General features: G+C 34.4%; 1 long non-coding RNA gene across 1 annotated transcript; it reads right to left on the bottom strand.

Moving 5' to 3' along the window:
* Positions 1-2,897: 2,897 nt before the first annotated feature.
* LOC126372840 (uncharacterized) lies at positions 2,898-11,235 on the bottom strand. Its single transcript, XR_007567229.1, has 2 exons — positions 10,796-11,235; positions 2,898-3,059 (listed from the first exon to the last, which is right to left on the bottom strand). It is a non-coding gene; the product is annotated as an uncharacterized LOC126372840 (long non-coding RNA).
* Between the last annotated feature and the right edge of the window lie 4,393 nt (positions 11,236-15,628).

Raw genomic sequence — 15,628 nt, 5'->3', positions numbered from 1 at the left:
CAACGACCGATTTAGAGTTTGACCGATAAGCATTGAATTTGACTGATAAAGTTTGTTTGAGAAATGTATACGAAACTTTGCTAACAGTTTTGGTTTACTTTTTTTTTTCTCCACGAGATAAATATATTTAATAAAAAATGTGGTGGTAATAAAAAGTATCACATGCATTTTGAAATCATAAATCATTTATATTAACAAAATTTATGGAAAATCGAAGTGCATTTTAGCGTACTTTGCTAATAAAACCCATTAAAAAAGTTTTATGTCCTTTTTATGGATATTTCAACGAATAATTTATTGGCAAAATGAAATAACTTGTCATAAATTTTATTACTGTTCAAGTCGCCTAATAAGGTACTTACTTACTTATTAATAGTTTTTTTTTTGCAGTACACATAATATTAAAACTCACGCTCGTAAACCCTAATGACAGATAAAACAAAATACAGTAAAATACAAAACGTTCCATTCCACATAAACACAATATAAAATAAATAAATAAAAAGACAGCTAAATATGTATATACAAACATACATAATCTCACGCCTGTTTTAATTAATGGTGTGGCTACACTTACACCATCTATTGTCGCCGAAACGTATGTAGCGAGTTTTATTTTACCTCTTGTGGAACAAATAAAATGAAAACTCTACGTTTAAATTATTTACGTTTCACAATGCGCTATACGTACGCCATCTAGGTCTTCTTCTTCTATCGTGTGGGTTTTGAGGCGAATTACTAACCTTATCAACCCTGGTGTCAGGGTTACTATTGAGCCGCCAAAGGCCCCTGACATGACTCATTTATAACGACTACGTACTTACACAGTAAGTAGTAACCGGGACCAACGGCTCAACGGGCCTTCCGAAGCACGGATCGTCTTACTTTCGGACAATCAGGTGATCAGCCTGTAATGTCCTAACCAAACTAGGGACCACAAAGTAATTTTTGTGATATGTCCCCACTGGGAATCGAACCCAGGACCTCCGGATCGTGAGTCCAACGCTCAACCACTGGACCACGGAGGCCATCTAGGTGACGGATAGACACTAGACTAGAGTCCCTACACACTTAAATATATAATCTGAAGCTTCAGACCGCGTTGTACCGCCGATATACATAATTCCGTAACCTAATTTCATTGTAATTTTATTTTCCAATCTAACGATACTGTTTCGTACTAGAAAAGTGATTTCCTTCGGTTAACTACTGGTGTGTACAATTTGCGTCTATCCACCAGCGATCTGGAACGCTGACATACTTGCGTGACCTAAGGAACGCAAGCTTAAAACATAATAGAAAATACCCAGAATACCTCCAATAGACACTAGACTGAACAGTGCAATAATTTAGTACCGTTCTGATTCACTAATATTATAAATACGAACATACGGTCTATTGCGCTCAATTGTTTATTTGTTCAACGGATAAAATGTCTGTAAGGATTTACTTAATTTCCAAGCTTGCAAATACAATTGCAGGCTCCGGTCAAATAGATAATGCCATCTGTGGAAAACTTACAATAAATCAACAATTAAAAATAACGAATGCTGTAAGCACGCGTCAGTAGGAAAAAAATTATTCTGATTGGATAAATGAAAGAAGTAATAAATATACATTAGTGTATAAATAACAGATAAACGTAGACACGATCAGAATTGTAAGTGGTGTCTATCAAGGGTAATCTGTGATTAAACGTAATAGAAAACCACATGTGAACGCTAACAGACTTTTTGCGAGCGCTAATGAAGAGAATAACCCTCTGGATGCTTCTGGTCACAGCAAAAACTGGGGCTAATCGCGAGTGAACTGTTTTTTTTTTGGAAAACAATTACATTTCTTATCTACGTATATATGGAGTTAGAGATATACCAATGCCCAATGCGGATAGGCAGGTTCTAGATTGGAGACCGTGTTATGGGAAACCTAGTGTAGGACGCCCTTGGGCTAGATGGAGTGACGACAACGGCAAGATGGCTGGAAGCGGTTGGAGAAGAAAAGCCGAGCATCGAGTTCAGTGGCGTGACAAAGGATAGGCCTATGTCCAGCAATGGATAAGCATACAAAAATAAAAAGATTAAACAAACTTACCTGTAAGTGAAGTTCTATCTCAATTATACGAAGTTCCTTGTTCGAGACGGGATTCCCTCCCTTCAATTTTAACATCCCGTACTAAAGTCTCTACAGGTGATGAAGTTGTCCATGAAACATGCTTTAAACATAATTACGTTAGTTGACATGTACATCCAGGAAGCGGGAATCGAATATTTTTTTTAGCTTTGGATAAGAACTTTGAAAATTTTGACGATGTTGAAGCATAAGACGTAGACTTAGTGCTGCAAAGGACTTTAGGCTTTTAGCCCTTATTTTAAGACTAGACTGTTAAATAAAAAGCTTAGTAGGCTAAAAACCTATAAAGCCATTTAGTACTTGCGGCTAGGCTAGGGTTAAGCCTATTCAAGCCTATTGGTTATAAGCCTAAAGGCCTTAAAAAGGCCTAACCTTGTTTAAGACTAATTTAATAAAATAAGACGCTCAAAAAGCCTATGAAGCTCTTAGACCTTAAGGTTATTTAGGCTATACATACAGTCCCTTTCTCAAGTAAAAAAAAGTAAAAGTGTGGGTGGGTACAACAAACTTTAAAAACATATATACCTACACAAACACTGTGAAAAATTGATTTATTGTTAGATGCACAACTAGCTAACTAACTATGAATATTGAAAATAACTTCTTACTATCAATTAGTATGGAAATAGTCTAATAATTATAGTAATACGTAACAGCACGTCCCGTCAGCCCCATACAAATTACTTACGCCAGTATTATATAGTACTCTGTGGTAACAGTATAGTAATAGACTATTAGGTATATTAGGTACTTAAATGAAAATATACTTGATCATAACAATTAGTTTTTATTTTACATTGATAATGATAGATTAAAATCAACTAAGTTCTAAACTTACTAAGGTACTTAATTGTATTCTTTTAGTTAGGATTAATTCGGGTATTATAAATCACAATAATCATAAATTCTCGTTAGATTAATGATAATTTCTTCCATTTACCGCCGTTTAATGTAGGTACTATCGACAGGTTAGATTTTCTCGGTTTCTGACACTTCTATTTCTTCAGTATGGCAAGTTTTTAAGGTGTTCAAAAAATTCAAAATTTTGACGAAAGACCGAGTACGCATACATGGAGTGACATACTTATACTCTTCAACAAGAAGTTGTGCGAAACATTCGATTCTTTTGTCTTCTCCCAGCTTTGCACAGGCCAGACATTTTGGTTTGACATTTGTGGTGCTTGCTCTGTTACTACAAGTACTACTACCCATGGCTGTTTTTTTCATGACTCTTTGCATTGATTCTTTAGCAGTGTGCTTTTCAAAACAATATTGGGTGTCTTCTTCATCCATTATTTGCTCTCTTGGACGTTTGATATCTGTGGGTGGATAGCATACAATTATTTACTTAGATGTTATTACTACAATTTATTTTAATATACCTGTATATGAATTATTTTATATAATATTATATTATTTATTTTTCCTACTCAACTGCAAAGTAGGTATATTTTGTCTTTCTTATGGAACCTCATATGGATTATATTAATAAAAAACAAAAGTAACTAGCAGACATTAACTAACTTACCTCTTTCCATTTTCGCTACAACTGATAAAAGTCTATGAATAATTTAGCAGCTAAGTTTAATTTTTTTTTTTTTTGTTTTTGTTTTCCCCGAAGGGTAAGGCAAAGGGAACTATGCCCATACAGCCATGTCTGACGTATTTTTTTTCTTGATGATTAATGAAATGATGAAAGGTGATGATGATGAAACCTAAGCCCCCACCCTCGGAGTAGACTCCTACTCCGAACCCCAAACGAATTAACTCAAAAGTCCGCATAAACTTTTGAGTTATGAAGCGGCTTCCCGGCACGAAGCGAAAATAGGCAGATACACTTTGTTCATTGAATACTCCAATATAATAACACTCGCGAATGTCTTCCGACTAACTTAATGCGATCATTAACCACAAAACACCACTTCGTATTAATTATTTAGATTACCCAACGAAGAAAGCAACTGTCCCGTTCCCGTTTCCCGCCGAAAAAGCCCAGCTAAGTTTAATAATTTAACTCACGAAGTAATAGATTAAACGAACTTTAAAAAAAAAACTATGGATTGGCAAAAGGAACATGCCTATACAGCCATTATCAACGTTTTTCATATTTGTCAATAATGTTCTTTTTTTTTTAAATTGTGTAACTATAAATATTGTAAATATTTTCACCATTTACTTTTATTTTTTTATAACGAAAAACAAAACAAAATAAAAAAAAAATACAAAAATATGTTCACAGTTATTTTTATTTTTCAATGTGAGGGTAGGTGTGTTTTAATTTCGCTTCTTGTTGTGTCGTGTGGTTTATAATAACAACGTTCACTCATTTTAACAATTGAAATAGTTACAAGGAAATAGATATCGTCACTGGAAAGGCAAAATTACGTAAGCGCCAAAATAGGTATTTTGGGTTTTTTATATATTCGGAATCAGCGTTTCATTCTGCGTCGATCTGTCTGGGTAGCATTGCGATACGAGCACTTTTTTGGCGCTTACGTAAATTTGAAAATAGTTGACTTTTTTCAATTCCAGTTTCTTAAACGACAAGATTTTGGTGTTTTTTTCGTGACTGGTGTATAAGTAATATTGTGTTCCTATATAATAACTACATATTAACTTGAAGTAAATTTGGCATTCTATAGTTTGAAAAGTATAATTTTATTAGTAATTTTGGACTACTGAAAATAAAAAATAGACTATGTATAAGTCATTTTTATTTACAGCTTTTAAAATAAGTAAGGCGTATAAGAAAAAAATGTCTTAGCATGTTTATGCAGTGAATGGCGTATAAGTAATTTTGACTTACAGTATTTAGAATAAGTAAGGCGTGTACGTAAATTTGCCTTCGCATTTTTATGCTGTTATTAAGCAAGTTAGTGGGCTAGCAGTAAGTTTCCCAGGAAGTTATTTTTTAACAATAGATCTAAAAGTAAAACTATTTTAGAATTGATTTTATAATTTATTAGCGACCCGGCTTCGCTCGGATGCAATGCTGAGGAAAAATGAAATTATTTACGACATCACATTAAAATCCTCAAAAATAACAGTATTTCTACACTATTTATTGGATGTTATTATACATACCTATAAACTTTCCTCTTGAATCACTCTATCTACTAAAGAAAATTGCATCAAAATCCGTTGCGCAATTTTAAAGATTTAAGCGTACATAGGGATATAGGGACAGAAAAAGCGACTTTGTTATACTTTTTAAGTTCTGTCGTTTGCATATTTAGCGCCAATTTTGTTGGAATTTCGAATATCAAAACAATTGAAAGCATTAGGATTAATGCAATTGTTTAGTCACAGCGTTGGTTTGAATCTGTCAGGTCACGTCCGAAAATGAATCTTACAAAGAAAAATTTTCTATAACTTTCGAAGAGGCCTACTGCGACTTCAGTGTGTCAAACAGTTAAAATCTCTATTCCACGATGAAGTGCCATGTCTGCGAGCCATCGAACGCTGGTATTTAGAATTCGAGCGTGGACATCCGCCTTCACTGAAGATAATATCGTTGCTGTGAGACAACTAATCCTCAAAAATCGTCATGTGACATACCGAGAATAGAGGCGTTATTAGGCATTTCAGGGACAACCATTTAAACGATATTGAATGAGGCACTTGGTGTGAGAAAACTAGTTTGCCGTTGCATCCCGCATTTTCTGACGATCATAAGGTAGCCCGCGTCAGATGGTGTAAGAAAACTCTTCAGAGGTTCAACCGAGGAGAGTCAAATCACGTGTACGACATCATCAGTGGTGATGAATCTTGGATTTATGCTATTATCCTGATTCCAAACAACAATCCACAGTTTGGGTCTTCCAAAACGAGTCAAAAGTTGTTCGCTCTCGAAGCACTTCAAAGAAGATGGTGGCTACCTTCGTGGAGAAAATCGGTCATGTTGCGACAATTGCACTTGAAGATCGTAGGACGGTTAATGCAGATTGGTATACCACAAGTCATCGCCGAACTTCGAAAATCTAACCCAAAGCGACGCATGATGATGCGCAGGAGTGCAGGATGCTGCACCATGACAACGCAAGCTCACACACCGCTCGTCAAACGATTATTTGAAGCAGGAAAACGTAGAAATTCTTGACCATCCTCCATACAGTCCTGACCTAAGCTCCAATGATTTCTTTACATTTCCTAAAATTAAAAAAGAAACTCTTCGCGGTCAAAGGTTCCAGTGCGGTGAAGGAGCGGCCAACGCTTTCAAGTCAGCCATTTTGAACACTTCTACTTTGGAGTGGAATAAATGTTAAATAACACCTGGTTCGAGCGAATGGAAAAGTGTATTAAACTTCGTGGTAAATACTCTTAAAAACAATAAGGGGAATTATTGAGGAATTAAAAAGACTTGACCCTTCCAGAGACTTGACTCGACTTAGAGCCACGTATGCTTGTCCTAATTCAAACAATTTTGAGCCCAAATATACTACTGAATGGTCGACTGTGCTGCCCTGCATATGTTATGTTATGTTAGTGGGCTCTGTTTTCCGCATTTAGACTCTAAGGTGGCCCATTATGCGTGTAATTGTTGACTACGTAAGCCAACCTATCTCCTTCCAGAAGCTCAGAAGCCTCCTGGGGATTTCACAGGCTTCGCGGAGCGACCCCACCCAGCGATCCACTGTGCTGCCCTGCATATTATGGACGGTGGATGACAATGACAAAATTAAGGGCAACATCCTTCTTTCAGTCATTTTGTAATATCGTCCATCTTGGATTTGAAATTTTGACATAATGACAGTATTCTACTAGTGTAGTCCTATCTTTGATACCCATATTGAGGGGGTTGTGGAAAAATATGTACCTAGTCCGCTATTTTGGAACGGCGGCCATCTTGGATTTTAAATTTTGACATAATCACAGTATTCTACTTGTGTAGCTATTTCATTTGATACCCATATTGAGGGGGTTTGGAAAAATATGTAATCCCCCATTATGTACCGGCTGCCATCTTAGATTTATAATGTTATTGATTTTATTATATTGTATTGACATCGGAATTAAAGGTGCGTACCAAATTTCAGATCAATCTGACAACAGGAAGGTACTTAAATTGCAATATCTAATTTTGATACAAATATACCGTACGGGTTTAGCTAAATAAAACCGTTTAACCCTTTCACGGACAGAGACCATGGGTCATTGGTGGTTCATAATAGGTAGTATGGCACCTTGGAATCGGAACGTCCGTATACGTTCTGTCTTTGAAAGTGTTAAAAAGAAACTTTTACAAACAGATAACGGGTTGTACGCTATTATTTATATTTTATGAAACTTTATTTCTGGCACTTCAGTATTTTAATAGCCATTTTTATAAATCAATTGAAGTAATAAGTAGTTTAAGGAGGTATTAAGAATAATTATTTGTCTCTTACGTCTTTTTACCCATGTAAGATATTACAAAAACTTACTTTAAAGAATTTTTGGTGAACTGACATAATCAATCGATCACTTTTTAGGCAATTTTTACATAATGAGAGCAGATGTGTAAAAGTCGTTACAGTAACTTTTACTCCGCTAACATTACAGTATTATTATATTTAAAGAAATATTGTCGTTCTCGTATGCATTGTCTTAAGAGCTGTAAGTAATTTTGCTTCCAAATAATATTTTAACCAGATGGCGGTTAAGTAAATTTGCTTTACTGTAAACTGAAGTCATTTTTACGTAAGCGCCACTATATCCTAAAATAGCAATCCAACAGTTATAATATGTATTGCTGGACATAGAAAATTAAAAAACAATGTAACCTTACTTTGACATCATCTAAATTGGATAATTGGGTAAAAAGTTATGATAAAAAAACGAAAAAATGAAACTTTAAACGGCTTTTTCTCGAAATGGCCTTTTGGCGCTTACGTAATTTTGCCTTTCCAGTGACGATATGTTACGTGCAGAGATCGCTGATGGCTGTATAGCTGTGGTGTGCTGTGCCGATGATAAAAGCTGAGCTGTGCTGTGCTGATAGAATTTAAGCTGAGCTGAGCTGTTATTTATTATTACGCAATTATTTTATTTAACAATCAAAATAATACTCCTTGGTGGAATATAGTTGGTATAATCTAGCAAGGAGGCTCAATATTAAATTGATACAGGCATAATTGAAACTTGTTACGTTCGGTACATTTTTAGTCTGTGGTTTTAAAAAGAAAAGGGTGGATTCTCTGTTGTTAGTTTTTGATGGCGGCAATTGTAAAACTTGTTAAATAAATAATGGCGCAATTATACACATAAAAACTATTTCGTATTTAATTCAGCATCTCCTCTTACAATAAAAAGTTTATTTGTAGTATAATTTAATTTAGTTATTATTCCATATAAATACGTTGTCATCGAATAAATACTACACAAAGAAGACTGATTAATTTTGTTGAAAAGATGGATGAGACTTTGGAATTGTTAGAAAGTGAGAAGGAATGTGACTTGTCTGTACAGAAAACGGAAAAAGATGATTCGCTGGATGTGAGTACCGCTTCTACTTCTGAAATTCCTAAGAAGTACAAAAAGCTTAGATCTACACATTATAGCAAAACTCAAAGTGGGTTTCAATGTAAATTATGCAAAAAAGTACTCTCTATTAAAAGTTCACATTCTACACTAAAGAGCCATTTCAAAACCCATGAAAGCAGCCCAAAAAGGACTACGACATCAAGTAAACAATCACGTTACAATCGGGCGATACTTAATTTTGTAATTCATGGGAACCATCCCTTTAGTACTGTAGACGAAGAACATTTTAAAAAAATGTTAATTGAACTCAATTCAAATTATTCGCCGTTAAGTCGTACAACCCTTAATTCAAATATTCAGAAATTATTCAAAGAAAAACAAAAAGAAGTGATAGATATACTGAAAACCGTTAAAAATAAAATTTCCGTGACATTTGATTTTTGGACTTCAGTCACAAATAAACCCTATGTGGTTGTAACAGCACACTTTATAAGTAATTCTACCCTGCAATCAATTATCCTGGACTTTGATCTAATACCATACCCACACAAAAGTGAAAATGTTCTAGATATAATTCAAGACATTTTTGATTTATATTCTTTAAAGAAAAAAATAATTTCGATTACTACCGATAACGAGAAAGCAAACGTAAAGTGTTTACAATTACTTTTACTATTTAATGAGAATTATGAAGATTTAGTCCACACAAGATGTTTTGCACATGTTTTAAACTTAGCTGTCAAAAAGGGATTACAAGAAATCAATGATCCCGTATCATCGGTGTCCAAATTAGTGAACCAGATAAATTTTTCGGGAAAAAAAAAGCAGACATATTTTGAAGCTTGTACTACATTGAACATGCCACAGTTAGCTTTGCTAAAAGAAATTGATATTAGATGGAATTCAACCTACCTAATGCTGAAACGTGCATTCGAAATGAAAGACGTTCTGAATTATCTTTGTCAGAATAATACTGATTTTCAAAGATATTTGATTGAAGATTCAAAATGGAACCAAGTTAAATTATTAATAGATTTTTTATTGCCATTTTACGATGCCACATTATTATTGTCAAAGTCAAGATATCCAAGCATATATTATGTGATACCAATACTTGATATTTTAATAAATGAAACTTCTAATGTGGAAACCAATGATGATCTTGTAAGAAAAGCTGCTGAAGCTATGTCTACTAAGTTGCAAGAATATTCACCATTATTGCGTACCGATTACGCCAAGTATTCTGTTATATTGGATCCCAGACTAAAGAATGATTATTTCTCTGAAAATAATGATCATGAAGAACCTCTAACATCTTTGACTTTCCTTTTTAATAACAAGTACAATATTCAAAGTCAAGCTTCTGAGCCACACCAACATTCTACAGATTTGTCAGATGCGCCCATGCCTAAAAAGAGCTTTTTTTCATCAATTTATAAACGGAGAAGAGATGACGAAACTGAGTTGCACAGATATTTATCATTACCGACGGAACCAGAAGATACAGATGTTATAGCGTGGTGGAAAAACCAAAAATTAAATTTTCCACATTTACAAGATATGGCATATGATATTTTATGCATACCAGCAACAAGTGTGCCCAGTGAACAATCTTTCTCTAAGGCAGGAAATCTGATAAATAAAAAAAGGAATTGTTTAAGTAGTGAAAGCATTAAATCCTCAATGTGTCTTTCATCTTGGCTTAAATGTTTTGGGGATGCATAATTAAAATATACGTATTATTTTAGACCATTTCAGTTGTTTTTTTTTACTCAACCTATTAAAATAAATACTAGTAATTTTAACAAGTTTGTTGTTTCATTAAAAAAAAACTGTATTAGTTTTTTCTATTTTTCTTTATTTTCTTTAATAAATACAAACATATCATATTTCCTAAATGACAGTGAAAACCGCATTAAAATTCGTTCAGTGGTTCAGAAGAAATAAGCGCACGAAAAATCGCGCACACAGACAGACATAAGTGACTGCATTAAAAAAATAAATGACTGAGTAGGAGGCTTAAATAAAAAGTAATTATAGATAATTTAATCATAGGTAATGCTTTTTGCTGGCTCCGACCTCAAAAAAAATTCTAGGCCCCTAACCAATTTTGATTTCTTTTTATGAGTACATAAGTATTAATATTGAAGTAAAATATTATTTCATAATTTTAAGTGGTTTTTAGAAGTTTATATTTAATTACTTTTTATTTAATATTTTTTACTAAGGGACTACTACCAGTGATACACAATTTCAGACAGTCCCTCAATATTTGTAAAACGTGGCGAAAACAACCGATTTTTAAGGCCAATATCATGTGTGAATTTTATGTAGCTCCAATAATATTATATACATACGTATCGAATTGATAACTCCCTTTTTTGAAATCGGTAAAAAGGCTTTTACTAAAAAATGATAATAAAGACTCCAGTCCCAAAAAGCCTACTACTTTAAAAAAAGCTATAGGCTTTTTAAAAGCCTACTACATTAAAAAGGCTATAGGCTTTTTTAAAGCCTACTACTTTAAAAATGGCTAAAAGTTATTTAAAATGACGAAGCTTTTAAAGCCCTATTTTACTGGTCTAGTCCCAAAAAGGACTCGGTAGGCTGAAATTTAGGGCTAAAAGCCTAAAGTCCTTTGCAGCACTACTAGACTACACTGTTAACCGTCTCGAACAAGGAGCGAGTATAATAGATAGCAATCCGTCAAAAAAATTTATAAAGAGTGATTATGTACAAATCTGAGGGGTAATATTCACTCTAGTAATATACACTTTCGGTCTGAATTTGTTCAATAAATATACAATTTACCTACCTAAAATTATTATCTAGATCTTTGGTTATTATAAACTGAATCGGACTTCAATAAATAAACACTTTTTCCGCTGACGTCCGTCAGACGTCTTGCAAAAACAAATGCACCGATATTCTGAGAACAAGTTTGTATATTTAAATAAACAGTTCCATGTTTGTTTGTCTATTATAAAGCCGCTCACACAATATTGTCCACGTTATACACGTGAGCGTGACCGTTAACCTCCGCAATCTTTTATGTCCCGTGTGTTACAGTGAGTGTTGCCCTTATATTTTCACAAATTAAGTATAACTAGTTATATCCTTTCCGAGACAACTTGATACATCAATGACGGAATAAGCAGATACCACCGGAAAAAAAAATAACAATGCGGGGCATCGGGCTTAGTAACGACAAAGCGGTTGCATTCTAGCAAACTGTTGTGATTGTCAAGTTGACAATCATATTTGTGATTTCCCTTGATGGACTAAAAGTCTATAGGGTGTGTAGCATTCCTGTAGTAGCTACAACGGATTCTGTGGTCTAGTGGACCCGGATTCAATTCCCACACAGGTAGGGGCATATCACAAAAACCACTGTGAGATCCCAAGTTTGGTTAGGACATTAATGGTTGATCTCCCAATCGTCCGAAAGTAATGATCCGTGCTTTGCAAGGGCAGTCGGTCCCGGAAGCTATTTATTTAAGTGAGACCTTTGGTGACCAAATAGTTACCCTGACACCAAGGTTGATGAGGTGGGTCACTGACCTCACAACCTACACGAGAAAAGAAGCTGTAGATATTGTTAGCTAAAATAATTTAATCTTGTTTTAAATGCACAATTTTAAAAACTATGTATTGCTCCTTATTGGCGAGGTGAAAAATCTTTCTTGGAGCTGCCTTATAGTTACAACAGTGTAAACTAGAGAAATGAGATCACTGGGCTTAAATAAAATGATTTACTAACGAGACCACATTAAATTTCTAAGAAGTATAAGCTATACTTGTGAATGAGTTAACAGCCCATGATTTCACATGTGAATCATGTCTAGTTTCCTGTAGGTTAAAATAGTAAATAACTTGATATTAAATAGTTTTATATGGGATTTATTTAATCAGCTTTGTTAGTATGACTCAATTTTATTGATAGCTGTTTTAATAGTAATTGAGTAGTTTCTTAGGTCAAAGATAAATTATGAAATTCTGATTACTAAATAAAGACAGATCAGCAACAGACATCTAAAAAAGTTTTCTTTTTTTCTATTTCGCTTATTTTTTAATTTTTTTAAAGGGAAATTGTAATGATAAATGCGACATTTTGTCACGTTTTTCTATGACGTCACGTGGTGCTTTTTCATATAAATTCCATAGTTATTTCGTGTTTCGAAATTTAGTAATAAGTAACTAATTTGATTAGTTGGAAATACTCTATAGTCATTAAAATATTTTAATAATTTAGAAGATACAAAAGGCACAACTTATTTTTAACAGACTTAAGGTTAATGCCTGATTGTATGATTTATAACATAACGAAATCACCGTCAGAAGATTGGAGTTTGTATTACTATTATTATAATTAAACAATCGAAACTCTATAATTGATTCTATGGTGTTGGGTCAATTATACCGGAATATGTAAAAATTCCATCAAAATTATTCAATCAATCAATCACATTTCATTCGATAGTGATTGGAGTGGACAATAATGATTTAAACATTCATAACTTTGGTTGATTGAACTCGAATATCAATACACTTCAATAGATCGGTATTTAATAGCAATTCAAGTTAATTTACGTAATACTTTTGTCGATATGGATATTGTAACGAGTCCAGTGACTGTGTAAAAGTATTACCAATGAATTATTAAAGTAAATAGCTTTGTTTTAGGTACCAATTCCGTGATATTACCTAATATAATATATATTTCATGAAATGGTCATATTTCATGAAGTAGCCAACTTAAGTTGACCATATCGTTGAAACGTCAACGTTTAATGATATATCAATCAACGTTTGGCCATATCGTTAATGTAGGCGGTGTCCATGCTATGTGGTGTAATAAAAATGCGAATAGTCGATTAATTTCTTAGGTTCAAAATTATGTACCTAATTGATATGTTTACCTAAATGATGTACCCAATTTTGAACAATAACATTGATTCATCGATTATAATATCAATCAAGTTTTAAATATACTTACATACACAAGCTCATGCCTTTTTCCCACCGGGGCAAGCTGATAATATGGAATGTCATTTCTTTTGATACTGATTTTACTTACTTATTTCTCTTGCTCATCCATCTTTCGTTTCATACATTCAAAGTAAATCGTACTAAACCTTTTCTTAGTACATCTTCATTTTGGTCAATGTCCGTCCTTCTGGGTCTTTATTTTCTAACCCTACGAACAATCTTCAAAAAGACTTCAGAAATACTTAACCTAAATACTAGTTACAATGGAAATACCATCAAAGGCGAATCTTCACTAAGTAAAAATAAAAAAATACCTAGTTCCATAGTACATTTAGGTACATTATAACATTATAACATCAGTTGACATTGTGGTTAACCGCGAAACATCATCTCCCTAGCATTATCCCGTTTTTCTCAAGGTCTGCTTACCCAACCTGAAGACTTGACAGGTCCGGTTTTTTACAGAATTGACTGCCTGTCTCACCTTCTAATCCGCGAAGGAAAAAAAAACAAATTTGACAATCATTGGTTAAGGCCTGTGCTGGACTCGAACATGCGACCTCAAAGTCAGAGTTAAGCTTTCTACCAACTGGGCTACCACGGCTCATTAACCACGAAACAATCTAGAAATTATTTACTAGGAACAAAACTTCTCTCGTGTGAGTTGTGAAGGCAGTGAGCTACCTCACCAACACAACGAACAAATAAATATGATTAAATAAGTAAGTACCTACTTACATTTTGTATTCTACAAATTATGGTACTACAATAAATCACTCGCGTGAAAACCACGATTTAATTTTGCATCGGTCCCATTTCAAATCGATAATTATAGTGGTGAATTATAGTCTTGTTATAAGCGACAGGAAACTTGCAGATCTGCCCACGCCATTTGTATAAGGGGCTTAGAAATGTAAATATCTCATAGTAAAGCCAAGTATTATAAGTATTTGGCGGCGTGGGTGTGCTGCCGCCAAAGAATGTTTTCGGGGTACCGAACTGAGCATAGTACCCCGCTAGCCACAAGTTGGTAATGTGACTAGGGATTGACGATCGAAACAGTCTTGTGTTGGAAGTTGTATATATGCGTCTTGCTGTGTAAACTTCGATATCGCGTTTCACGACTGCTTGAAGACTGCATTATTGAATGTGGCGCCATCTGTTGCATGTGAGCGGAACTAGTTGGGTCCGCCATAAGTACTTATTTCAAAATGAGGCAAAGTAAATGAAGGTACTTACATTAAAAAAGCTGCCATTAGGCTAGAAGCACGAGTCGAGGAGGTTCACAAATCCGATCTCAGGATTTCGTATAGAAAGTGGATGTGAGTTGTCTTCTACGTACCCTTCTGAACACCTGTGTGAACACCTGTTCTACCTTCCCCATTAGGGATTATATTTGTGTGTTGTCTTTGTGAAACATAACTGGAAATATACATCGTCCAATATAGGCTAATCTTCGACAAAACGAGAAAAATCAGGGAGTATAATGTTTAAGCACATCCCGGACACATCATACAAAAATGTTTCTAAAAGGCACGCCTTACTGCGTAAGTGCGAGCGAGATACAAAGTCCGCGCGCGCTCTCTTTTACTTCTTAGTGGCTTCCGGGCATTTAGACTAAAGTAAGGACTCAGAGGGGGTGAGGTAAATCTAGCTCGGCGCGCCATATTGTTTGGTGCGGGACGAAGAGTTATATGCAGTATAATTCTTTATTCTATGCTACTCGTATTAGTGCAAAAACAACATCCATTTCCAACAAACACAAAACAACTACTAAGTCCCTATCTTCCATCTCATAACACTTAATTCTCAAACGTGTTCCAAGTTAAATAACCAGGTCCCTTCACTTCACTAGATCAGGATGCTTCCCATCAACTTTCCACATATTATTACCTTTCAATAAAATGGCGGATTGAAAGGCATATTCAAAAGCACTAAAGTTAAAACGACTTCACACGATCGCATTGCAAAATGACGTGCGCGCTTTGAAATATGAACCTCAAACACCTGTTTGCATTGCTATTGAAAGTGAATATCGTATTTAAAA

This window comes from Pectinophora gossypiella, chromosome 14, assembly GCF_024362695.1.
Source record: "Pectinophora gossypiella chromosome 14, ilPecGoss1.1, whole genome shotgun sequence".
Taxonomy (NCBI): Eukaryota; Metazoa; Arthropoda; class Insecta; order Lepidoptera; family Gelechiidae; genus Pectinophora; species Pectinophora gossypiella.
Note: the sequence above shows the minus strand (reverse complement) of the source record. Positions and strands in the feature narration are given on the sequence as shown.